Source organism: Macaca fascicularis, chromosome 20 (genome assembly GCF_037993035.2).
Source record: "Macaca fascicularis isolate 582-1 chromosome 20, T2T-MFA8v1.1".
Classification (NCBI taxonomy): domain Eukaryota; kingdom Metazoa; phylum Chordata; class Mammalia; order Primates; family Cercopithecidae; genus Macaca; species Macaca fascicularis.
Genome location: NC_088394.1, coordinates 56,966,862 through 56,986,662, shown reverse-complemented (window position 1 = coordinate 56,986,662; position 19,801 = coordinate 56,966,862).

The following is a 19,801-nucleotide window of genomic DNA, read 5'->3' as shown; positions in this document are numbered from 1 at the left end:
TTGCCTCAAATTGAGAAATTCTTCAAAGAAGTATTCATATGTCTACAGACAAAAGCTTATTCTGAGAAAGCGTTCTGTGAATTTTAGCAGCAAATGTTGATCTGGATTTTTATGCCTCTTGTTCAATGCGATAAAATTTTTATCTAAGTCAATTACCTGTAAAATTGCTTGCCATCTTTTGATTTTGGCTCTGTAGGTAAAGCTTATGTGAAATGTTGTTTTAAAATTCTATAATCACACTTTCTTTCTTTTATATTGGGGACAAATTTATATAACATAAAATTAATTACTTAAAAGACAGAAATTCAGTGCAATCATACTTTATTTTTAAGCACTTGCTATCAGCTAAACTGTGTACAGGGAACATAAGAAGGAGTAGAATTGGAATTCAAAATACTGGTTGCATGGACTTATTTTAAAAACACTGTATTTGGAAGCATTTCCTATTTCTATCACCCCTTCCCTCCTGATCCATCTTCTTTTATAGTCCAAAAAGGCTTTGTTCATCTTCTTAAAATGCTTTATTATTAGAAAATTATGTACCATCACTTATTTCGCTGAAATGGACCCCGTCTGGGAAAGACTATCATTCATATTTTTCTTCCTAGAGCTGTGCCGAGTTGATACTCAGTAAAAGGCATTGTGAATTTAAATATCGGATTCCATACAGAGGGACAAGTAAGATTAAAAACAAAGCTACATTAAGACCTCAAAGTCTCTGAGCTCATAAATCCAAGGGGTGCTATTCAGGTGGTATAGACTAAAGAGGACATTAGAGCTGTGCAAATAAAGTTTGATGCAGAAATTGGTGCTGGTCCTCTGTTTATTACCAATTCATGACAAGATAAGTATAAACAATAAGGAAAAGCATCTAGAAATTTTTATAGCAGTTTTAGCAGTTTAATATTACATAGGTTGAACCTAACAATGGAAAAGACAACAATTGCTTTTTGTCTTTTAAACTGATTTTTCTAATCATCAATTTTAATGAATTATTGATCCACGAAAGATGGGTTGGCAAAAAATAAAATCTAGTTTCTCCTCAGATAGGTCACTTTAGAAGCAGTGTCACAGAAAGCAAGGCATGGTTGAAGAAACAATGATCAGTCAGGTGGTGGTTGGAGCATGATGTTCATGACATGGGAGGAACAGAAGATAAGGTACAATGCTAGAGTGAGTCCTGTGTTTGAAGGGGCTTCAATGTCAACAAAAAGATTTATGCTCTGCTCTACTGGTGAGGAAAATTCACAGAAAATTCTTAATTAGAGGATAAAATGAGAAATCCTGTAATTAAAATGATTTCCTTGTTGATTTGAGAGAGAAATTCACTGAAGACAAGAAAGCTTTCTTTTTTAAATTAGATTTTAATTGTATTGACAAATAATAATTGTACAGAGATATAGGGTTAGATGTGATATTTTGACACATGCATACAATGTGTAATGATCAAATCCAGGTCATGAGAATATCAATTTTCTCAAACACTTATTATTTCTTTGTGGTGGGAACATTTCAAATCTTCTCTAGAGGATGACACATTGATATGGTTTGACTGTGTCCCCACTCAAATCTCATCTTGAATTGTAGTTCCCATCATCCCAACGTGTAGTAGGAGGAACTCAGTGGGAGGTAATTGAATCATGGGATTTGTTTCCCCATGCTGTGCTCGTGATAGTGAGTAAGTTCTCATGAGATCTGATGGTTTCTTAAGGGGCTTCCTCCTTCACTCAACTCACATTCTTCTCCTTCCTGCCATCATGTGAAGAAGTACATGTTTGCTTCCCCTTCCACCACTATTGTAAGTTTACTGAGGCCTCCTTAGCTGTGAGCCAATTAAGCCTCTTTCCTTTATAAATTACTCAGTCTCAGGCAGTCCTTTACAGCAATGTGAGAATGAACTAGTACACACATCTTAGTCATTATCACTCTCCTTTAAAGTATTAATTTTTCAGTATTTGTATCTACCTCTAAACTTTCTTTTCCACCCAACTTTTTTTCACTAACTCTTTCCTATTCATTCCAACCCTGCCACTTCTTCCCATGACCCATTTCCTCAAACTTGGACACATGAAAGAGCATTGTAAATTATTACTTATAAGAATTTTTATGGCTTTTTGAATGACCATTGATTCAGATATCTTTGAAATCTAATCTCAGCTCTGCTGTCATTGACTGTGACCTTGGATACTTCATCCCTCTGAATCTTTATTTGTTCATCTATAAAGTTGTAAAATTTACCTTTATGGGTTTTTGACGAATTTGAAAAATTTAATGAGATAATAAAAACCATCATGGTACGTGATTCTCCCTACTGTTTGTTCTTCCCAACCTACTTTCTTGGCACTTAACATCCATACGACTTGTAAGTACTGAATCTATAATAAATGCATACCCATTTGTGAAGAATTCTGAAATTCCCCCATTTATTCTTATTCCAAAAGCTTAAAACCTTTACTGTAGCAGTTGCATACACACACACAAAATAAAGAACGTAGCATTTACCTCAAGGCACAATGAAATCCCTGCAGACAAGAATAATATTGTCTTTAATTTTTGTATCATGTAACGTAGCACACGCACACAAGCAGACATTACATGTAATATTTCAGTTTTAAGAGGAAGAGAGGAATGAAAAAAAAAGAGAAAAGAATACCACCAAATCCAGAAACTGTAAAATTATTTGTAGAACTTAGGTTTAAATACTTATTTTGGAAACACTTTGGGAAGATAACCAATATTACTTTGCCTTGAGAGGTATTCATCGTTAAAAGAGAAATAATGATTATATATTATACAATTAACATGTATATATGTATGTATGTATGTATATGTGTGTGTGTGTATGCATTTGGGGTGTGGGTATGTAACAGAAAAAAAGAGAGATTTTTGAATGAAGTAACATCTCCAGACATTGTCAGGTGCCCTCTGGAAAAAAAAATTGCCTCTAATTGAGATCTACTGTTTCAATTCTATTGCTTCTCAAATTTTAGCAGCATCAAAAATCATCTGCAGAGCTTGACAAAGCACAGATCCTTAGAAACACTCCAAGATTTTCTGATTCAGAATGTCTGAACTGGGTGGCAAGAATTTCTATTTCTGGCAAGTTTCTAGGTGATGCTGATGCTGCTGTTCCAAGGCCCCACTTTGAGAACACCTGCTCTAGGTAGCCACTTCACAGCCCAATTCCAGGTCCAGCTGGGAGCATGTGACATGCTCACCTCTCTAACCTTGCAGGCATATAACAGGTGTTTCTTCTTGGCTACTGCCCTTAGATCACTCTGACCTCTGGGAGGTGAAGAAGAGGAGACCTATGTTTCCATCTTCACCCTTCTTCCTTCAGGTATGGATTTCATCTTTGCACTACCACTCTTGTGCTAGTGACCCTCTCGTACAAGATTCAAGTTGTAGTTTCTCTCAACTGACTCCTAAAAGAAATTACCCTCTTGTTTGAAAGGATATAAATCTTAGAATGCAAATCTAATGACATCACATCCCTGCTTCAAAACCATCATTGCTGGAAACTGGCTAGACAGAGTCTAGATGTGCTACTTTGATATATTAGTCCTGACTTGCCCTTCCTTAGGCTCCACCATTCTCTGTTACAATTCTGCTACATCTGTCTCTGCCTTGTTCTTTGATATGAAGCACTCTTTTTGAGCTGCAGGAAAATAAAAGACATGAGAACAGGAGTAAAAAATCCAAAGGTTCTAATCCTCTGTTGTCAATATATTAGGGATATGACTCTGCATAAAAATTTTATCCCCATATGACTAATTTAAAAAGTGAGTCATTTGAAGGTTCATGGCACCATTCTTGTTATATGTTGTGTTAGGTCATTTTCTCTGCTAAAAGGAATATCTGAGCCTTGTCATCTATAAAGACAAAAGGTTTATTTTAACTCCCAATTCTTCAGGCTGTACGAAAAGCATGGTGCCAGCATCTGCTCCTGGTGAGGATCTCAGGAAGCTTCCAATCATGGTGGAAGGTAAAAGAAGATCAGGCAGTGTTACATGGTGAGAGAGAGAGCAAGGGAGGAGGAGGTGCCACACTATTTTAAACAATCAAATCTTATGTGAACTCAGAGCAAGAACTCACTCATTACTGGGAGAAGACATTCATGAGGGATCCACCTCCATGATCCTAACACATCCCACCTCCAACAATGGGGATAACATTTCAATATGAGATTTGGAGGGAACAAACATCCAAACCATATCATATGGGAAACTGAGTGTAAATGAACCTTCACACTCATTATTTCATTTGATTCACATCAACTGCATAAACAGGTAAGGTGATTTTCAATTACATTTTATTCCCCTTTTAAATTTTCTTCTTTCTATTGCCACGGTGTACGTAAGTATCAGGAGATGCTTTTAAGAAAACTGCTGAGGAGTAAAATACTACTTCCTCTATCAAAACTGTCATAAAACTTGCTTTCCTGATTGGAAAACTGAATTATTCTTTATTTGTATTGTTTGGACTTTATTTTAAATGGTTATTATATAATCTAGATATTCTCAGGGATATTGTGGCTAAGGATAGGGAAAAAGATTCTTCTCCACCCTGAGCTTACCAATGAATGTAAACTCAGCTTTTTATTTCTTTACAAAAGAGGACACCATAACCTGGAGTTCTACCTGCTTGAAATTCATTGCCTCTTTTATAATATTACTTTCCCTCCTTCAAAGAATCAAGTACCGAAAGAGTGCTGAGAAGCAATGATGTTGAGACTTTGAAAAAAAAATCACAGAAATTGTATGCATGAAGACATTCTTTCCCCAGTCTATAGGAAGGCAGAGTAAAAATTAATTCTCATCCAAGACAGCTTAGAAATTGAATAGTTAGAACTCAAGAGATAGATGAGAGAAACAAATGGATTGGACTTTTTTATTTTCAACATCTAAGTATGACCAAAACTGATAGAATGTTTGGGCAGGGAAACAATTTTGCACTCCATGGTCTCACTTTTCATTCCTGAGACAGTGTTCAGAATACATAATAAAATGCGAAGAACAAAAATATCAAGCTGATGAAGGCAACTAGCTCACTATCTTTCCCTACTGCCACAGTTAAATACCAGAGGTAGGGTCCACTCACAGATTCAATCACAGACTGCTTTCATCTGCCATACTTCTCCTTCCCTAACACATAGAGTTACAAAACTTTACCATACTCTCTCATCCCTTTATATCATTTATATCTTCAGGCTTTTAATCCTGCCATGAACTCCAACTAAATTGCACTTGACTATCTTGATACTGACCTACAAGCTGTTGAGCTTCTTTATTTATGTAATCGCTGGCTACAGACCACTTGGAATCTTGTTTTATTTTATCTGCAAAATTTAAAAAAAGTCTTTGACTCTACCCTTTGACTCAAGTTTTTGTTTTACATGGTAAAATAGAACATCTACCTGATATTCTAAGTCCTACAATCTACCTCATATTCTTTACTCAACACCAGCCAACTGGCTTTTGGAGTGATTCCCTACCTACCTTTGATCTTCCTGAATTGGCTCTAATGCCATTCATAGGTATGGATACCTTAGACTTAGTATTCTCAGAGCAAGAAATCACTCTATAGATAATTATGCACATTCCACATATCTTCAGGCACACAGACATGTTACAGACACACACAATGCACACACATCACACACTTTTTAAAATACTTGCTAATCATCAGTGTATTTTATCTCTATTCTGATAGCAGAATGGTATTGATGCTTAGGTTTGTTCAAATAAAAGCTCAGCACTAATCTTGTTGACTCATCTGTCTGGGAGAAGTTGGGAGGGGAAAGATTAATGCATGATCTGAGCCATGAGAGTTCTCAATGAGAAATATAAAAACTGGCATTAAGCTTTGTTTAAATTAATACACATTAAAGAGTTACAACATTTCACTTTACTTTTCACTAGCATATTCTGTTATGAGACTACTTGGAAGTTATAAATTTAGTGAGGACAAAGTTGGCCAGAAATGTAGGACAGATAGGAAAGTCATTTTATAATTAATCAAACTAATGAGCTAGCAACTTTTTTTTTAAGAAAAAGTGCACTTGCATACCTATTTTTCTACTTACATGCAGTTGGAAAATATGCTATAAATATGAGTGCTTTGGGCCTGTAATCTCAGCACTTTGGGAGGCTGAGTTAGATTGATCACTTGAGCCCAGAAGTTCGAGACCAGCTTGGGCAACATGGTGAAACCCTGTCTCTATAAAAAAAAAAGAGAAAAAAAAATTAGCCAGTCACGGTGGTGCTTGCCTGTAGTTCCAGTTACTCAAGGGGCTGAGGTGGGAGGATCACTGGTGCCTGGGAAGGTCAAGGCTGCAGTGAGCCATGATGGTGCCACTGGACTCCAGCCTGGGTGACAGAGTGAGACCCTGTCTCAGTAAATAAATTAAATAAATATGAGTGTTTTGAAGTGAGATTGCCTTAAAAAGTGTTGCCAGATACCTCTCTGTTAATATAAATGATTCCTATGCCCCTGATCATAACAAAATAATTTCATATCAGATCACAGCTAGCCTGATCACTTTTATTTCCATTCATTTTTTTCAAGCCTTTCTTTGCAATCTCCTTTATAACTTATTTATCCACTCCTTGGCTACATAATAATCTCAAAAATATCTTCAGCTTTTGTCCACTTATTGACCAGTATCAGACAATTTGCCATGTTTGGACATCCATTAAAGTTTTAAAAGAATATGCTGTATATTCAGCTTTCTCTTTTTTCTTAGAGATGTGGGGCGCACATGGAGGGCAATATCTGGAAATGAACAATGCCGATTTGAAGTAAACTGATTTGTGTCGATGGTTTATAAAACTTACACTTTTTAAAAATAAAATATTTGTGTGGTTAACATCATTATAATATATAAAAAGTGGAGGCTTAAGAATTAGAACAATGCCCATCTGAAACTTCATTTGAACCTTGAGGAATTATCTGGCCCAGATAACCATTAACACCATGGGACAGCTTAAGTAAATTGAAAAAAAGTGGATAGAAAGGAAAGAGACAGACATCGGAAGACTCAGAACCTGCAGGCAAAACGTATTTCTTTAATTTCATGTTTCCTCTCTATGCTTCTCTCTGTTTCTCTGAGTTGTGATTTGTTCTCTGCTCTTGTGGTAAATCTCTCCAGATGGTGAAGAACAGGACATAGGAGCTGCAATTTAGAAATCTCAGAAATCTGGAAAATTGTCTCCTAGTATCCGTATACCGATCTCAGGAAAGAACACTCGGTATTATTCATGCTTAAGTAGATGTGCTGCTCTCCACTTGGGCCGATTGCTGTTGATGGGAGTCTAACATGTTATGATTACTCATGACTCTGTCACATGCCTGAATGTTGTCCAGAGAACAGGGTCCGACACTACGAAGAGGGTATGAAACCTTCAAACAAAGCCAAACTAGACTGGCTAACACTGATCACAACATCAACTGGTTATCCCTGGAAAAATTACCAAATCATGAGTGCTTTAATATTCTTATGAGGGAAATGTTTATATATGCTTTCAAAAGAACATCAAAAGTCAATTATAGTGATATTTGGGGTTCACCAAATTCTAAAATATATCATAATATAGTTTCTTTTATGTAATGTGTTTACAACCATAAGCAGATAACTACTAAAGCATATTAAAATGTGACGTATGGACATTTAATGAGAATAACTTCTTAACTAAATGCCTCCCTCTTGAATATCTATTCTCCAGTGTATTTCAGTTCATTGTGATTCACACCCATATGTAAACAAATTAATAACTGTTATATTTTTGAAAATCACCAAACCTGTAAAGTTATTCTTAAAAATTTTAATAGTCTAAGAGACTAATATTATAAAACATTAATGAGAACTATGAGTTTAAAATATTCTTAAATGGGTTAAGAAAAGGTCATCTATTTAATCCTCTATCAGAGGAAACAAATAGCATTCTATTGATTAATGTTAGTTACCAGATACTTATTTATATTTAATTATCAGGAATACTTAGTAATATTCAGAGGTTGAATTTTATTAGTCTTTCTACTTTTGAGGCTTTATAAGTAAATAAAATGGTTTCAATTTTCTCATACTCTTTAATGAATGCTGAGTTTCTTAATGTGAGGATGCAGATACAAGTTTGTTTAATTAAAAATAATCCTATATTAAATGATAATTACTTCATTGGTATAATTTTTTAAATGCAATTTAATTGCCTAGTCAAACTGGACTTGTGTATACCTGCCATCTTTGTCCATATGTACACGAATGTATTAAAGTTATTTAATAAACAATTCATATGTATTAATGTTATTAGTTTAGATTTTTTTAATATAAGGAGTTATTTTTTAAAAAGTAAAACAATAAATGAAATCGTCAAATAAATGACTTGAAATGAAAGAAAGAATATGTCCGCATAACATCAACATGACTGGTTTATTTTTTAATATTATTGAATTAAAGTAAAGTGTGTCACCTATACTATCCATTTTCCTAACCTACAAGTATAAAGAAAACATGAAATCCATAGAAAACTATTCAGAAGCACTATAAATATATTCAAAATGCTTTTCTCTAACCAAGTTTCAAAAAAAGTGATTTTAGGCTTTTAAAGCCATATCTCAAACAAAACAAATATGCCATTTTAGTCCTTTTCCCTAGGTTTTGCAATTCATGGAAATATGCTCTTTTTGCACAGTTCTGGGTTTCTTCAAGCTAGTGGGCCATCAGTCTAAACTGTTTCAAGTTAAATATTAAAATGAAACAGAAAGCTATGAGTATAATAAACATTTCTCTATATTTTGAAAGGGCCATTACCTTTTAAAGAGAGGGGATAACTAATTTTTTCACCAGCTTTTAAATATTGACATTAAAAACAATTTCATAAATTTCTGGAAAATTGTTTGCAATGATGAATCACAAAAACTTACTGGACAAAACTTGGTAATGGCATCTAGAAATCTGGGCAGGGGGAGATGATGGTACGCTTCTGTATTCTACAAAATTCAGTATTTTATTTATTTATTTATTTATTTATTTATTTATTTATTTAGAGATGGAGTCTCATTCTGTCACTCAGACTGGAGTGCAGTGGTGCAATCTCTGCTCACTGCAACCTCCACTTCCTGGGTTCAAGTGATTCTCCCGTCTTAGCCTACCGAGTAGTTGGGATTACAGTCACCCGCCATCATGCCCAGCTAATTTTTTTTGTTGTTGTTGTATTTTTGTAGAGATGGGTTTCACCATGTTGGCCAGGGTGGTCTTGACTCCTCATCTCAGGTGATTCTTCCGCCTCGGCCTTCCAAAGAGCTGGGATTACAGACGTGAGTGATCCCTCTTATGACAGCATTATTAAAGCCAATAAAGTCAGTAAGCAATATCCATTCTTGACAAAGCATTATCAATTTCAGGAACAATACTCCATTAGGATAATTTAGAAACTGGGTCGAAGGCTGCAACAGATTGTTTCAAGGCTGCACAACTAGTATCTTACTTTTAGGATTATGTTTTGTTTACTTACTGTTCTGTACTTTTTAACTGAGAGGTTGTCAATTGAATCCAATTCAACACATATATTTGACCACCACTTTCATGCCTTATTGTTTGCCAGGCCATGTACTAAAATGTGTAAGAACTAAACATTGAATGTGATGGACAAAGTCTTTGACTTCTTGCACCTTTGGACAAAGAGGGATATTGACAAGACATATATTAAATAACTAATTACAAATGTGCATTGTAATAGAAGATACATGGTGCTATAGAAACATATAAAAATAATTTAATCTTTTTGTTTTGCTCTTTAGAGATGAAGTCTTGCTCTGTCTCCCAAGCTGGAGTGCAGTGTCCAAATTATAGCTCATTGAAGCCTCAAAATCTGGGCTCAAGTGATCTTCCTACCTAAGCCTCTCAAGTAACTGGGACTACAGGATTGTGCCACTGCACCCAGCTCAAAAAGGGATTTATTCTTACCTAGAGGTTATAGAAGGCCCCTTGAATAATTAAATGCCAATTTAAGGAATAATTGTTATAACGAGATGAATAGAGATGCAAGTATAATCCAGTTAGAAGAGTATCAATGGATTCTTTTTTTTTTTCCTTAAAGAATATTGTTTAATGAGCTGAAAGAAGGCTCCTATAGCTTAACATGTGAGCAGATGCCTTAGTTTTTCTTCTGAAAAGAAGGACTGGGGCCAGGTCTGGGAAAGCAATCTACATCATATTAAGAACTTCATGCTTGTGACAACTGGAATCAACTGAATAATTGTAAGTAGGGATACTACGTATATCAAATTACACTTGTAAAAGATCTTTTAAAGCACAAAGGAAACCCTTACTTCTTTAATTACACTCTAAGCACAATGCCTAGCATCTATCAAGTGTTCAGTTAATTGGGTTGTACATAAAGCTGGATTTAATATGAAACACCTCAAAAACATCTCAAAGAACTCTTTGTCAAACCTAGAAAGGTCAATATTTTAAAAGTGTCAAATATTTCAGAGAACATATGTGAAATCCTCAAGACAATGTTATCTAATTAAAGACAGTATACATTTAGGTTCAAAGTTGCTTTTTATCTACAATTTTATTTTATACCTTGTACTTATTTCTAAACTATTGCTGTAGATCAGGGATAAACAAACTACAGACCATGGGAAAAAGCTGGTCAATTGTCTGTCTTAGCTCATGAGTGGTTTTTATACATTCAGACATGAAAAAATCAGAGGAATCTTATTTTGTAATATGTTAAAATTATATAAAATTCACATTTTGGTTTCTGCAAATAAGGCTTTGTTGGTAGACAGCCATTACCATTTCTTTGCATATAATCTATGGCTGCTTTCTTGCTATAACATTATTGATAAACAATTGCAACAAAATCTGTTTGGTCCCAAATATTGAAATATTTACTATTTGACAACAGGACAATATTTCTGACCTCTGTTGTAGGTGGTGTTGTAATTAAGTCATTAAGAAAACACAGTTTGATTCTTTTAGCTACATGTCTCCAGAATCATTTTCATTTTTATTATTTATTTCTCACCTTTCTATAAAGAAGCATTGTCTCCAGATGTTTTTCCTTTCTTTTGATGACCTTCTGTGCAGATTTTTCACATTTAACAAAAATACTGCACGATTCCAAGTGTCCTGTTTTGCTCTAATTTCTTCTTCATAGGCTCCTTCAGGATTAGAATAAAACTGGTCATCTTAAAGTCTCCAGATTGTATGTGCTATTCTTCAAGAAGCATCTTGAGCTAACAAAGGATATTGTTTCTCTTCTGTTTCTTGTGTCAAGACCTTAAAATCTATAGGCCAGATCTTAGTATGGGAATGTATTAATGCAATAGGCAGCACAGATTAAAGTGCACCTTGAGAGAAAGCTTTGGGAGACCACTTGCTCTAATAAAAATACCTGATTTGCTGTGATCACAAATGCAATTGCCCATCCCTGATGAATCTGCATACTGTAAGTACTAACACTTTACATTAAATACTTTCAAAAGATATCTAATGGAATTAAATGAAAATTAGACATACTACACCTTCTCCTTCACTAAAATGTTTTCAGTGTGTTATTCAACCTTACATTTTCCATGAAAAGGTTACATTTAATAACTCAAAGGCGTTTAACAGAAAGACAGTTCTTCAGACATTGGATATGCCATTCATTTCCTTACTAGAACACAATCTTATCCACAAGTTGTATGCAGCCATGGAGTAGATATTAACTAATGGCTCTGAGTCCCATTGAAGTTTACCCAGTGATTATTTGGAATCCTGACGTCAATTGAAGGAGTACTTTCCTCAATTTCAACGTTTGTAGGGAAAAGAAACCTTGTCAAGTCGTTCCAGATAAGAACTCTGCAGGTAACCGTTCTGTGGTTCTTCTGGAGAGTGAGCCGCCACAGGAGGCAGGGAGAATGGATCAGCACCATGGACAGCAAGCAACGCCCAGTCCCAATGCACAGCCCAGCTACCCAGAGCCCCTTTTTGAATTCTTCCTCTCTAGAATCATTTTTTTAAAGGAGAAAGAAGTTTCTTTCGTTGACTTCAATGAAATATTGTTTTCTAAAAAATCACACTGTGTATGTTAACAATGTTTATACCTCATATGACAGAACACAGATTCTGAATTTTGACAGAGAATAAATAAGGTCAGTGGTTTGTTGATATCTTATGCTAGAGATACCAACACATGCATACAAAGCGTGAGAATATTCAGCAGAAAATAATTTGTCTTTTCAGTGAGCAGCTGTAGCTATGTGGGCTCAGTGATGCTACGCCATTTTTTCCTGATTTTTTTTCTTTTTACTATGAAAGCAAATCACCCTGCTTATAGGGGGGAGTTTAAGTGTTTGAAATTCATTGGATGTACATATGCTTATGACTTATTTTATTTATTTGTCAAACAAAAGTAAATTTTTGAAATATAATGGTGATTTTGACAACACCCAGCATTATCTAAAACTAAATATTAAAAGGTATCCATGTAATATTATTATTGCCATTAATAATGCTACATACTTTTAAATATATAATGCATACATTTGCCATATCTTGCTTTAGATAAGGTTCTTATGTCACCGTATATTAGAAACCTAAATGAATTTTTATTTTGTTTTTCGATACTAGCATCTCCTATTCCTTTATACAAAACCCTTATTATTAAGATAATGTGAGTTGCACAGTCTTAGGGTTTTTAATGCCCTACGGTCTGAACCATTGTGGAAATTTCAATATTGATATTCCAGACCTCCCTACAAAGTGTACATTGTGAACAAGATGAATATAACAAAGAGGAAATAGCCTTAGGTTTTGCCACATTTTAATAAGGCTTCCAACTACTAGAAACTCCCACCACCATATCTATAGTAACCCTAGTAGCATTATGGGAAAAAGTCAGCATATCACTGCCATCTTCACTTTTAATCAATGCATTTATCTCTGGAATATCTCTTAGCTTCACTTAATGAAAGTTTTTGGAATATCTCTTATCTTCACTTAATGAAAGCTTTTGTAATATTTATCACAATACATTGGCACCAAGTATATCACTTGGCCCCTCCCTCCCATGCGTTTACCATGTACCTAATCAAATAAATACAATTTTGCAAAAATACTATACAACAAAATAAAGGTGGAAAAAAGATAAAAAGAGTGCACACTATTGCAAGGATATTCTGCACAATAATATAAGGTATATATGATGTCACAAGATGAATTATGGCATTGTTAAACCATGGACAATCGTAGAAGAAGGAAACTAACTAGTTCAACTTTAATTTTAGGGTTTTATTGTATAAGTGAGGGGAGATTGACACTTATCTTTAAGAAATGTATCAGTATGTACTAGTACTGCTATAAAATAAATGCATGACAGAATCTCTGTTATGGTACATATTTTTATCCAAGGTGCACAATTTTTACCCAAGAACACTCTTTCCCAAAGGATTGGAGTATTAAATATATATTTGTGCTTTTTGACTATATCCCATAGAATGTCTAGAATGGAATATACCTCAAAGGTTTTTAAACCTAAATTATACAAGTTTCTTGAATCTCCTCTGGGGAGCCACTACAGAAGGATTCCCTAGATATTGTCTCAAAAACCACCGGTGAATGAACACGCAGTATTCTCTGTTGCAGACCCTTGGTTTTCAGTGGCTTCAAGGAAAAATAAAAGGCTGTCTTGAGGAGTACTTAGATGCCTTATTTTTTGTGACTTTGGAAGGCAGAAAGAGGCCCACAAGGTAGAAGTTTCAAAGTAAATTTAAAACGTTAGAGGTTCAAAAAGGAAGAAGTTTCTATTAGAGGAACCATTTTTACTCCATGATGATTTGCCCATCAAACCCTAGTATGGTTATTCTACAATCAACAAACATTTGAGAACAAAATCCTAGCTCCCCTGCCCCCCACCCCACCCACTTTTTCCTCTGAACTGAAATAGAATAAGTAGATATTGGAATTTCAATCATTTTCTCTAAAAATCAATGCAGGCTTTTGTGCCTTCCAGCTTATATGCCCACCAGGCTAAAAGCTTATTTAAGAGTTTTAGTTAGAAGTTAAATATATTTAATGAAAGACATCAATAATATTAACAAAAAATTAGTCTTCTTAGCAACTTTATGCCATAAGAAGGCTAACCATCTGAAACCCCTTTAAAAGGCTAGCTCTTAAAACTCCAATTTGCTTCAAATCCACTTTGGAAATGAAATAAACACAGATTAAGTAAACATGCCAACTTTTAAAATCTTATAATTTTTCCATCTTTGATGAACACAAATTTAATTATCTATCTCCAAGCATAAACTTATAATATTATTAAATTATTTGACTAATATCATTTATATAGAAAGGAACATTACAAGAAACTGTGGGTTTTAGATTTAGATTTGTATTATTTTTCTGGCTTTGATTTTTAATATCTGAGTAACTTACAGGTTCTGGGTAGCCTACTTAACCTCTCAAAGCCTTTACTTCTTCACCTGTAAAACAAATGAGATATAATTTACCTTACAGGATAGTTATGGTGATTGAGAATGTAAATACCAATCATTTGGTAATAAATAGATGCCCACTTTATGTTCCTCACCTTTAACAACACATTTCTCTTCCTCCACCTCTCACGCAACAATATACGTCAAGATTCTACATAGTCATAAAGCTTGTTGTAAGATGCAAACTGAAATACTACATCAGTCCTGAGAACACTCACAGTAGAAAATGTATACCAAAATTTAGAAGTTGATTTAATAAATCTACAATTTTATCCTTTTTTAAAAAATGTGATATAACACACATAAAGTGGGTAACTCTTAAGCATACATAATGTATTTACATATGTATCTATATACATAAATGCACACACACAATAGCTTGTTCACCGAAAAGCTAAAAGTTTTTAAACCTTCTATTACTAGGTACTCCCCTACCCTCTGAGGAAAACTAGTATTTGAACTTGCATCATCACCAATTAGTCTTGTCCATTCTTAAAAATCACACAAAAGGAATTGAAGGATATGTATCATTATGTGTCTGATTTCCTGCTTATCATAATATCTGTGAAAGTCATTTACATTGTATATATTAATATTTGTTTTCTTTCTCTTTCACTGATGAGTAGTGAAATCACTATTTTTATCCAAATACTTACTTGAAACATGGACAAATTTCCATAGGCTAACCTTCCGTATTTCCTCGTTGCACTCATGGAGCTCTATTTCTTTTTTATCTTATCTGCTATTTTACCATAGTCACCATAAGGCTTTATTTTCCTTTGCCTCTATCACCAGGAAACACTTCTCTCCCTGCATGTTTTAGCACCTCAAGCTCCATCAATCTCCAAGTGAAAACATAGTTTTATTCCCTTGATTATCTACCTCAGTTCCTCTCCCACTCTGCTCTTTATTATTTATCACAACGATTTTATTACCTGCCATCATAGAGCAATTCTCAATTAAGTTTGAAGTACAGTCATCATACCAAACAAATCTGTTTTATTATGGTCTATCATAAAATTATATTTATGCCAAGGCTGAGAAGAATATGGTGGTTGATAACGGATAGGGAAAAAATCTACAAATTTAACCAAGTGGTATTACAGCACAACATACAACAATAAGTCCTTTTTTAATACCCATGTCTTCAAATTCAACCTGAGAATCCCAAAAGGGCCCTGGCGCTGAGTAAATTTTTTGTTTTTGTTTTTGTTTTTGAGATGGAGTCTCACTCTGTCGCCTGACTGGAGTGCAGTGGTGCGATCTCGGCTCACTACAACCTCCGCCTCTCGGGTTCCAGCGATTCTCCTGCCTCAGCCTCCCAAACAGCTGGGACTACAGTCTCACACCACCAAGTCCGGCTAATTTTTGTATTTTCAGTAGAGATGGGGTTTCATCATGTTGGCCAGGATGGTCTCGATCTCTTGACCTTGTGATCATTACCCTAAGGAACCACGTTGAGGAGCTCCAGACTCAGAACATGCCACTCACTGAGGAAGTTGCAATTAATTTATTTCCCTCCTGGAGGCACTGCTTAACGTGTCAACAAAAGAAATGTTTTCCAATGAGCAAGGGTGAACCTGACAAAACTGACCATCTGAACTTTCTAGTAAACTTTTTTTCTTAAATATTTTATCCTATCATCTGAACACACTCTCAACTTAAAGAAGAATATCAGGTTAATAGATTTTAATAGCTGTCTTGCTCCACCAGTATGTGCAATGAGCAGGAGAAAGACTATATGCAAGGATGTAAGTGATTGATTTTATGTCACCAGGGAGCTGCACAAATCTAAAGTCGTTATTTCCTTCTCTATTCCGACATTATCCTACAGATAGTATCAGAAGTCAATCTGTAAAACTTCAAAAACATTTTCACTTAAAATGATTTATGGGAAAGGAAATATTTTTCTTTAGATTTTTCTTGAAATATTGTTCTAGCCTATAAACATTTTATCAGGTAAGCCTTCCAGGAAAAAAAATTAAAAACAACAACAACAACCTAGATAATTAAATAATGATAGCTACCATTTTGTGAATAATTGTTGTATGTCTGGGACAATGATTCATATTTTGTAAACATTAGTATATTCAATCTTCATTACGATCTTAAGAGCTATTAATCCACATTTGCCTTAGAAGGAAAGGATTGGAAGTTTAGAAATATTAGGCACAGTATGCAAAATCACAAGTTCATGCAAAGATTGAATGTCAAAAATAGGACTCAACACATGTTTTGTTCTGTTCCCAAAAGTTCTTCCCAATATCATGCATCTTAACTATAATTATATCCACTGCCCTTTTTGAGCAGGTCAGAGAGAGGGAGCAATGTTTTCCCATTAAAACACCTATGGGGATGAATTAAGATTCTATCCAATAAGGCATTGAAAATTAATGGTAGTTTTGTACCATTGGTGCACAGAAATTATAATACTGTTAACATATCAATGAATTTTTTAAAGAGTAATTTGTTACTGCTTCCTTAGGGCTAAAACCCATTTAACTTGACTCATGTCTCATGCAAAATTAACCACAAATTATTGAGGTGACAAGACACATGTACACATAAACAAGAAGCAGTTTTAGAGAGATATGTTATAAAGGTGTCAGAAATTCTGGGGACTTTTAAAACATGCGAGAGTAAAAAACTGAATAGCAAAGGAAAAAGAGAAGAGAAAAGAAAAGAAGGGAAAAGGAAATGAAAGAAAAGGAAAGAAAAGAAGAAAAGAGAAGAGATGGAAACACTCGGGACGAAAATCTTCCTATGCTCTGTCAGTAGGCTCTTCTCTTAGTTTTCACCATGCTTCTTTCTTTTTGTTGTTTTATGTGTGTTTGATTTTTGGTCTGTGTTTGTTGGAGAATTGGTCACATTTACTGTGAGCTTTTACACTTGGTTTGTCTAATTTTCAATCTTTTCATTTTTTTCCTTTGAATTCTACCTTATATACAGTGCTGTTCTAGTTCTCTGCTCAGTCCTATCATTTCCAGTTTAAAGCGCTTCCCAGTTTTCATCTCAACCCTGATTTCCAGCCCCCGATCGACCTTTGCCCTGGGACTCTGCCAATGGTTTATTCTATGTGCAGAGAAATTGTGATGCATTTATTGTTTACCTAGTCTAAATTCGCATAACAGTGTGTTTCTCTCAAATAGTTAAGACCATGGACTGTAACTCTTATTCTTGCAAATAAATATAATGAGGTTTTAGGAAAGGTAAAAATATGTTCTAAGTTGGTTCAGCAGCAGGTGGCATAGCTAAGACTTGACTCTAGGTCTCACTATACCATGACTTGAAATAGAGGAAAGGTTCCTCTGGCTCCATCCAACCTGGGTCTTCAGCTTCCCACTCAACCTTCAAAACTAAGTTTAAAAAATCAGAAATAGGTGATCTGTTTCGGGTTTGAAAGCATATGATTAGATTATTTTCATTAATAAAATGGGACCCTCTAGTTTCACTGGCATTGTGAAAGAGGAAAACATAATGCAGAATGACATATTTGAGCACACCTCTACTATAGCTCTGACTACACTGCATTGTCATATGATATGCGTGTTTTCCATACTTGAAATACAGTGAGATCCTTCAAGTTATGGTATTTGGCGTTATCTTCATATCTACCATCCTTAGCACAGGCTACAACACAAAATGTTCATTACATGTTGGTTCAATGGAAGACCAAATAAACAAGTCAATGAGAGAAGGACTGAATTTCCTTTCAAAACTCCGGATCTAGGGTTATGGTCACAGTAAAAGACAGTCACCTTTCACATTTGCTGAGATAATTACTCTCATCTTTCAAGAATCCATGAATACCATTCTTTCCCCATTTGTTGCCAGTATTTAACCAGGTTTCAAGACCTTATGAAGACACTAAAAAATTCCTCTTTCTTCTTTAACCTTTATATCACTCCAGTTCATTGTCCTCACTGAAGCCAGAATTTTCTAAAGCATACTCACATTGAGTTATTTACCTGATTTCCGTGGGTCAAGATACTTAGGAGAAAGGTAAGGCTCTTAACAAGGGCTTCAAGGTCCCACACAATCTCTATTCTGCTTATCTCCAGTCTTACTTGTAAGTTTTATTACTTACAAGTAATAAATAATAATAATTATATTCTACTGTAACATGAACTGCTATTTTTTGAGTGATCAGTCTTGCCTTTGGCCTTTGCTCAAGCTGTTCCTTTGGTCTGAAATGACCACCATGTCCCATCTCTGTCTGAGTTACTCCTGTTCTCTCTTTAAATTGTAATAAATTTTTCTCCTACCCTGGAGGACTTCAATGTTGTCTCTTTACTGTGCTGCTATGTATAGTGGTGCCTAGTACCCTCAGATAATTTATCTTCTACAATATAATAAACTAGTTTTTTACTTATTTATCCTTACATAGCCCCCACTCATACCTTCAGGGCAGAAACAATTATACATTTTTTATCCTTATTCCCACTTTGTAACACTGAATCTAACACATAGTAGGTGGCCTTAGTCCATTTGGGCTGGTATAAAACAATGCCATTGCCTGAGTAAAGCTTGTAAATAATAGAAATTAATGTACCACAGCTCTGAAAGCTGAAAAGTCCCTAAGAATGTGCCAACACATTCTGTGTCTGGTGAGGACCTGTTTTCTGCTTTATAGATGATGCTTTCTTACTGCATTCTTTTTTTTTTTTTTTTTTGAGACGGAGTCTCGCTCTGTCACCCAGGCTGGAGTGTAGTGGCCAGATCTCAGCTCACTGCAAGCTCCGCCTCCTGGGTTTACGCCAGTCTCCTGCTGGGACTGCAGGCGCCCGCCACCTTGCCCGGCTAGTTTTGTGTATTTTTTTTTTTTTTTGTAGAGATGGGGTTTCACCGTGTTAGCCACGATGGTCTCGATCTCCTGACCTCGTGATCCGCCCGTCTCGGCCTCCCAAAGTGCTGGGATTACAGGCTTGAGCCACCGCGCCCGGCCTATCTTACTGCATTCTTATGTGGTGGAAGAAGCTAACTAGTTCTCTAAGGTTTCTTTTCTAAGAGCATTAATCTCATTCATGAAAACAGAGTTGTCATGGCCTAATTACATCCCAAAGGGGCCACCTTTTTAATTCCATGATGTTGGTGATTAGGTTTCAACATAAGAATTTGGGGTGGGGGCACAAACATTGAGACCATAGCATAGGTATTCAAAAATTTTTTCATAGGATATGGCATATGAAAAATACAACATGACAAAGCTACGAAGGTCAGCACAGCTCATCAAGAGTTCAGTCTCATTCTCTTGTCTCTAATTCTTGACTCCCTCCTGAGAAAGTAACTGAAAGCGCAGTTGGAAATTTGC